Source organism: Lissotriton vulgaris, chromosome 1_1 (assembly GCF_964263255.1).
Source record: "Lissotriton vulgaris chromosome 1_1, aLisVul1.2, whole genome shotgun sequence".
Classification (NCBI taxonomy): Eukaryota; Metazoa; Chordata; class Amphibia; order Caudata; family Salamandridae; genus Lissotriton; species Lissotriton vulgaris.
The window spans coordinates 1,519,999,298-1,520,006,298 of record NC_141685.1 but is presented as its reverse complement, the minus strand read 5'-3'; positions in this window follow the sequence as shown (position 1 = coordinate 1,520,006,298).

The window sequence follows — 7,001 nt, the reverse complement described above, 5'->3', positions numbered from 1 at the left end:
TTTGCCTCTCCACCTGCCTAAATACTTTATTGTGCTTGACCTACCCCCCGATAATCCAAACAGTTCTCCTACTCTTCCCCCATATATTAGGAAGAAACCGCCCCTACATACAGAATGCACCCCACACCTGCTCCAGCGACATGCGAAAACCCCCCACCCAATCCAAAAACCCCCTTTGTGCACCGAATACAAAACAGTGTAAACAGCCTTGAAAAACCCTGGCGCAATTCGCCACCGGGCGAAACACGTGTCGGCTGTCCACGTTTTGACCTATATAAAGAAAGAGCAATTTTCCACAAAGCACGGACTCTTCCGATTCTATTCATACAAAAAAGGCTGAGCCTAAGGACACCAAGATGTAACGTCCAACACACTCATCACCCCCTACAAAACCCCTATTTGCACCAGCCTCCAACAAAACTGCAGGGTATGCTCAGGGTCAGGGTATGCTCAGATGTGAGTCCCTTGCTCATTGCACCATCAGGATTCAAGCAAGCCGGGCCGATGACGGCTGCAATGCCAGAAACCGGTCCCCGGAAGCTTGTTTCCTTCCCAGTAAAAGAATTGGCTTGGTAGTTTGGTTTGCCCTGTTCCCATGATGCACTGGGACAGGGACAGACTAATTTGCATGTAGCCAGGTTCTGAGCTGGGATGGTGCAGTGAGCTAAAAAACGTTGATGGATCAAGCCCTGATCTGTTGACTGGGTAGGAGTATTCTGCTTAATTCAGAAACTCTGTCCATCACCACCCCCTTTTCTGAATCGTTTTGTCCACCATAAGCGTGGAAGGGTATGCTCAGATGTGAGTCCCTTGCTCATTGCACCATCAGGATTCAAGCAAGCCGGGCCGATGACGGCTGCAATGCCAGAAACCGGTCCCCGGAAGCTTGTTTCCTTCCCAGTAAAAGAATTGGCTTGGTAGTTTGGTTTGCCCTGTTCCCATGATGCACTGGGACAGGGACAGACTAATTTGCATGTAGCCAGGTTCTGAGCTGGGATGGTGCAGTGAGCTAAAAAACGGTGATGGATCAAGCCCTGATCTGTTGACTGGGTAGGAGTATTCTGCTTAATTCAGAAACTCTGTCCATCACCACCCCCTTTTATGAATCGTTTTGTCCACCATAAGCGTGGAAGGGTATGCTCAGATGTGAGTCCCTTGCTCATTGCACCATCAGGATTCAAGCAAGCCGGGCCGATGACGGCTGCAATGCCAGAAACCGGTCCCCGGAAGCTTGTTTCCTTCCCAGTAAAAGAATTGGCTTGGTAGTTTGGTTTGCCCTGTTCCCATGATGCACTGGGACAGGGACAGACTAATTTGCATGTAGCCAGGTTCTGAGCTGGGATGGTGCAGTGAGCTAAAAAACGGTGATGGATCAAGCCCTGATCTGTTGACTGGGTAGGAGTATTCTGCTTAATTCAGAAACTCTGTCCATCACCAATCCCTTTTCTGAATCGTTTTGTCCACCATAAGCGTGGAAGGGTATGCTCAGATGTGAGTCCCTTGCTCATTGCACCATCAGGATTCAAGCAAGCCGGGCCGATGACGGCTGCAATGCCAGAAACCGGTCCCCGGAAGCTTGTTTCCTTCCCAGTAAAAGAATTGGCTTGGTAGTTTAGTTTGCCCTGTTCCCATGATGCACTGGGACAGGGACAGACTAATTTGCATGTAGCCAGGTTCTGAGCTGGGATGGTGCAGTGAGCTAAAAAACGGTGATGGATCAAGCCCTGATCTGTTGACTGGGTAGGAGTATTCTGCTTAATTCAGAAACTCTGTCCATCACCACCCCCTTTTCTGAATCGTTTTGTCCACCATAAGCGTGGAAGGGTATGCTCAGATGTGAGTCCCTTGCTCATTGCACCATCAGGATTCAAGCAAGCCAGGCCGATGACGGCTGCAATGCCAGAAACCGGTCCCCGGAAGCTTGTTTCCTTCCCAGTAAAAGAATTGGCTTGGTAGTTTGGTTTGCCCTGTTCCCATGATGCACTGGGACAGGGACAGACTAATTTGCATGTAGCCAGGTTCTGAGCTGGGATGGTGCAGTGAGCTAAAAAATGGTGATGGATCAAGCCCTGATCTGTTGACTGGGTAGGAGTATTCTGCTTAATTCAGAAACTCTGTCCATCACCACCCCCTTTTCTGAATCGTTTTGTCCACCATAAGCGTGGAAGGGTATGCTCAGATGTGAGTCCCTTGCTCATTGCACCATCAGGATTCAAGCAAGCCGGGCCGATGACGGCTGCAATGCCAGAAACCGGTCCCCGGAAGCTTGTTTCCTTCCCAGTAAAAGAATTGGCTTGGTAGTTTGGTTTGCCCTGTTCCCATGATGCACTGGGACAGGGACAGACTAATTTGCATGTAGCCAGGTTCTGAGCTGGGATGGTGCAGTGAGCTAAAAAACGGTGATGGATCAAGCCCTGATCTGTTGACTGGGTAGGAGTATTCTGCTTAATTCAGAAACTCTGTCCATCACCAATCCCTTTTCTGAATCGTTTTGTCCACCATAAGCGTGGAAGGGTATGCTCAGATGTGAGTCCCTTGCTCATTGCACCATCAGGATTCAAGCAAGCCGGGCCGATGACGGCTGCAATGCCAGAAACCGGTCCCCGGAAGCTTGTTTCCTTCCCAGTAAAATAATTGGCTTGGTAGTTTAGTTTGCCCTGTTCCCATGATGCACTGGGACAGGGACAGACTAATTTGCATGTAGCCAGGTTCTGAGCTGGGATGGTGCAGTGAGCTAAAAAACGGTGATGGATCAAGCCCTGATCTGTTGACTGGGTAGGAGTATTCTGCTTAATTCAGAAACTCTGTCCATCACCACCCCCTTTTCTGAATCGTTTTGTCCACCATAAGCGTGGAAGGGTATGCTCAGATGTGAGTCCCTTGCTCATTGCACCATCAGGATTCAAGCAAGCCGGGCCGATGACGGCTGCAATGCCAGAAACCGGTCCCCGGAAGCTTGTTTCCTTCCCAGTAAAAGAATTGGCTTGGTAGTTTGGTTTGCCCTGTTCCCATGATGCACTGGGACAGGGACAGACTAATTTGCATGTAGCCAGGTTCTGAGCTGGGATGGTGCAGTGAGCTAAAAAACGGTGATGGATCAAGCCCTGATCTGTTGACTGGGTAGGAGTATTCTGCTTAATTCAGAAACTCTGTCCATCACCACCCCCTTTTCTGAATCGTTTTGTCCACCATAAGCGTGGAAGGGTATGCTCAGATGTGAGTCCCTTGCTCATTGCACCATCAGGATTCAAGCAAGCCGGGCCGATGACGGCTGCAATGCCAGAAACCGGTCCCCGGAAGCTTGTTTCCTTCCCAGTAAAAGAATTGGCTTGGTAGTTTGGTTTGCCCTGTTCCCATGATGCACTGGGACAGGGACAGACTAATTTGCATGTAGCCAGGTTCTGAGCTGGGATGGTGCAGTGAGCTAAAAAACGGTGATGGATCAAGCCCTGATCTGTTGACTGGGTAGGAGTATTCTGCTTAATTCAGAAACTCTGTCCATCACCACCCCCTTTTCTGAATCCAACAAAACTGAGCCCGAAACCCCCAACGCCCCCAAACTCCCCCGCAACGGAAGCTCCCCTGGAAAGGGCGATGCCTGCCCATGGGCACCCCCCCCGAATCATGGCCCAGGGAGGGTGGGAGGAGAAAAAATTGTTGTACAACCGCCACCCCCCGCCCGGCGGCCGAGACACCTCACTTAAAATGGTGTCTCTGCCGCGTGGCCGGGCGGATACCACAGCCCAGCCCAACGGAAACCCCACCCAAGCCCCGCCTCCAGCCCAAAAGCTACCGAAAACACCAAGCCCGTCCCGTTTGGCGCCATCTCTACCCACCCCCTTTCCCCGGCCCCAAATTCCCCCGGGCGGGGCAGGCCTCCCTTCGGTCAGCCGCCCCCCCCCCCCAGGACCCCATTGGGGCCCATTGGCGAAAGGGGGGGGGAAGAAAGCACCGACCCGAGACTCAATGTAAGTGTGACAAAGGCCGCTTTATTGGAAGCAGGTGCATCCTACACAATAACATCCTTGGCCTGCGCCGCACAATCTAAACCTCATACATATGTAATTTCCTGCCTGACCCCCACCCCCTCCCCTAACTGATTCCCACAATCCACCAACAGTAACAATTAGCATAACGTCAATTTGCCTCTCCACCTGGCTAAATACTTTATTGTGCTTGACCTACCCCCGATAATCCAAACAGTTCTCCTACTCTTCCCCCATATATTAGGAAGAAACCGCCACTCGAGGGACGTGCTAACGGTCCTCGACCCCCCCCTAGGACTCCCCCTCCCTCAACCCGGGACGTGCCACCTGCCCCCATTCGGCAGGACCACTCCCTAACTATATGGCTGCCGCGGACCCCCCTCCAACCCCGTGATGTCTGGGCCACGCGCTCAAACCGCCGGCAGGTCCTCCCCCCTAACCACAGGGCCATGCCCTTCGTCCCAATGTATAGGGCCATGCCCTCCATCACACGCACCGGGCCATGCCCCCCGCCACCACGTATAGGGCCATGCCCTTCGTCACCAATGTATAGGGCCATGCCCTCCGTCACCAATGTATAGGGCCATGCCCTCCTTCACCAAGGTATAGGGCCATGCCCTCCACCACCAAGGTATAGGGCCATGCCCCTGCCACCAACGTATAGGGCCATGCCCTCCGTCACCACGTATAGGGCCATGCCCTCCGTCACCAAAGTATAGAGCCATGCCCTCCGTCACCAATGCATAGGGCCATGCCCTCCGTCACCAATGTATAGGGCCATGCCCTCCGTCACCGAGGTGTAGGGCCATGCCCTCCGTCACCAAGGTATAGGGCCATGCCCCTGCCACCAACGTATAGGGCCATGCCCTCCGTCACCCACATATAGGGCCATGCCCTCCGTCACCAACTTATGGGGCCATGCCCTCCGTCACCAATGCATAGGGCCATGCCCTCCGTCACCAATGCATCAGGATGCCTTCGGTCACCCATGCATAGGGCCATGCCCTCCGTCACTAACGGGGCGTGCTTCCTGACCGCGGAATCGAGCTCCCTACGAGGTATGCCGCACTGAACCGGGGCCGTGCCCCCTCTCTGGCGCCCAGGGCCCCCCATCAACAGAAGGCCTGAGAAGCCGCCCGGCGCCTGCCGGCAGTCCGCTGAAGCCAGCCGTCCCACCAGAGAGAAGCCCTCCGGATGCGTGTCCCACACCGGAGCCCGTCCGCCAGGAAGAAACCCCTGCCGCAGTGCCCCCAACTCCCCCCCATCACCTACCATACCCCGCAGCCCCCGACCTGGCAGCGTCACCGTTCCGCGTCAGACCCCCCTGCGCGCTGCGACCCCCCTGTCCTCCGGCGGGCGTGCTCCCTGGCCACGGAGTCGAGCTCAATACGGAGAATGACCACACCGACATGGGACCGTGCCTCCTCTCTGGCGCCCGGGAAGAAGTCCTCCACACAGTGCGTCACCCCCCAGAGCCTGTCCGCCAGGAAAAAGCCCACTGCAAAGAACGTACCTCTCACCTACACACGACTTGAAATGCCCGCGGCCTAACCGCGCCGCTGTCCTCGTCCACGCCGATAACGCCCGTACCGTCAGCTCGAGCCCCCCCAACCTGCACCTAGGCCGACACCCCAAAAAGTATACACCTCGTGTCAACAAAATCCAGACCTTAAAGGATGTCTTTGCCAATTGAAAAAACATTAATTATGTTTTGTATATATTGCATTAATTCGAGTCCCTTAAAACCTAACTGACCACAAGGTCGGTTATTATACCTTACAGTGGTTGTGCTCTGTAATCTTCATGTAGGCGATGCTAGGGATGAACAAGGTGTACTGAGTGTCTGAACAAGTCATCCTGAAATCCCTTTGAAATGTGGAAAGTATTTCCTTAATACCTAATTTTCATATAGGTGGAGCTCCTCCGTTCCCCACCTGCTTACTATGTGATTCACCGATGAGGCGGTGTGAATCCGCAGATGTTCCCCTCCCATTGTGCCCCCTCCCTATCTTTTTCCCAGGCAAATACCCAACTTGTTTAAATATTTGCCTATATTTGCGCGCATGCAAACCCTTCCACGCCAAATGTTTTCCAGCTGAGTTACTACCTGGGACCACATTCTAGTGAGCACTCATCCATTTTCAACGGGTACTAACTTATGTACACCAACCCAAACCAAAATCTAATCTAATGGTCTGAAGTACTCTTGTGCGAACTGGAATCTACATAGCACTGACATGTCAGGCTGCATACAAAGTCCCACCGATGGATTCAACTCAGATCTGGGTGTAACTGGAGGGTTGCGGACTAGCTGTCATCCTTCCCACCCTCCTCACGATCTATAAATGTGCAGAGGGCCCCGACCGCGCAGCGGGCGGGCGCAGCGGGCGCGCCGATGGCGCGCCGAAGGCGCGCCTAAGGCAAGCCCGTCTGCGCCCGTCCGCGCCAGTCCTGCGCCTCTCGCCAGACACGCTGCTGCAATCAGTCGAGGTAAGCAAGTCTATTCGAGGACTGAGTTGCTTAGTCTTCGTCCCACTATAAGAAAGGATTGTCATCCCCTTCTTGAACCTTTGAGCGGCCCTGTAACTTGTACCTGTAATCTATTTAGCCTTCCGGCTCCTACTAACATAGCTGCATTTAATCCTCAGGCATCACTGCATCATCTGAAAATTCTTCAATTGAATGTTAGATCACTGCCCAAGCACCATGCAGAATTATTTGATTTGCTAGTAGACGAATCTCCTGACATATTTTTTATCACTGAAACTTGGATGTGTGACGATTTGATGACTATTCCTAATCTAGCCCTTCCACCCGGTTTCTCGATCATGCTGATTAATAGAGCCTCAAGAGGAGGCGGTATTGCGGTTATCACCAAAACCATGTATTCCTGCTCTTTCGAGAAACTTAATCTTAAAGGGGCGGAATGTGGCTACTTTAATATTTCTATTAATGCACATTTTACTTTTTCAGGGTTACTTATTTATAGGCCCCCTGGCCCCATGGGTGGCTTTA